We start from the raw sequence: 969 nt of genomic DNA on the forward strand, positions 1-969 counted from the left end.
CTTTTCTTCAGAATCAGAACCAGAATTGCTTTTATTACATCAATGTACGGCTACACAGAGTAACATTCTTAGGTTCAGGTTCTTCGACATTGGCATTGCAGCAGATTACAAAATCAACAATAATAGAATAAGGTAAAATAAGTATAGTAATTAATTTTAAAAGGGTAGAATAAGGTGATAAAGTGATGGTAGTTGTATGACCAGTCGTACTGCAGCTCCTAGGCGGCGTGTTTGAAGCGTGTCGGTATTCCCACTGATCCCAGAGATTAGATTAGATGAGATGAGATTAGATTAGATTAAATTAGATTAGATTACCACAGTGGCGACTTTCACATTTTGTTTTCTTCTCCTGTAGATGGAATGTTTTTTATTATGTTTAAAAAAACAAACAAAAAACAGCCACCCTGATTGAAGATTTTATAGGTATGGATAATATTATATATAACATATATAACACCCCCCCCTCCTATCCCCCACTCTCCCAACACAGGGATCCTGTTCTGGAACATAAAGATAATTTGAAGTGTAAACAGTGAACAGAGGAAGAGAAGAGAGGAGGAGAAGGGTTTAAAGACAGGTAAGTCACGCATATCTGTGAAATCCATAGTTCAGTGCTTAATAAATATCTCTTTTCAAGATAAAAACAGAATTTGAGATAAATAGGCAATTTGTGTACATAGAAAAAGTCTTAGATCTTTCATTTCAACTCGTAAAAAATTGGAGCAATGTTGCGTTTATGTTCTGGGTCAGTGTATATAGCTCCTTATTCCAAAGCGCTTTACAATGCCCTCTCATTCACACATTCACACACCAATGACAGCAAGCTACCATGCAAGGCGCCGGCCCGCTCATTGGGAGCAATTTGGGGTTCAGTGTCTTGCAAGCAAGAGAGAGGGGGAGAATCCCTTCAACCCAACCAGAGAAAACTGAAGCCTAGCTGTGCAGTACTGTCCTGTCTAATGTTCTAAT

The sequence above is a fragment of the Nansenia antarctica genome (assembly GCF_963989245.1).
Source record: "Nansenia antarctica genome assembly, chromosome: 9".
In the NCBI taxonomy this organism is placed as follows: domain Eukaryota; kingdom Metazoa; phylum Chordata; class Actinopteri; order Argentiniformes; family Microstomatidae; genus Nansenia; species Nansenia antarctica.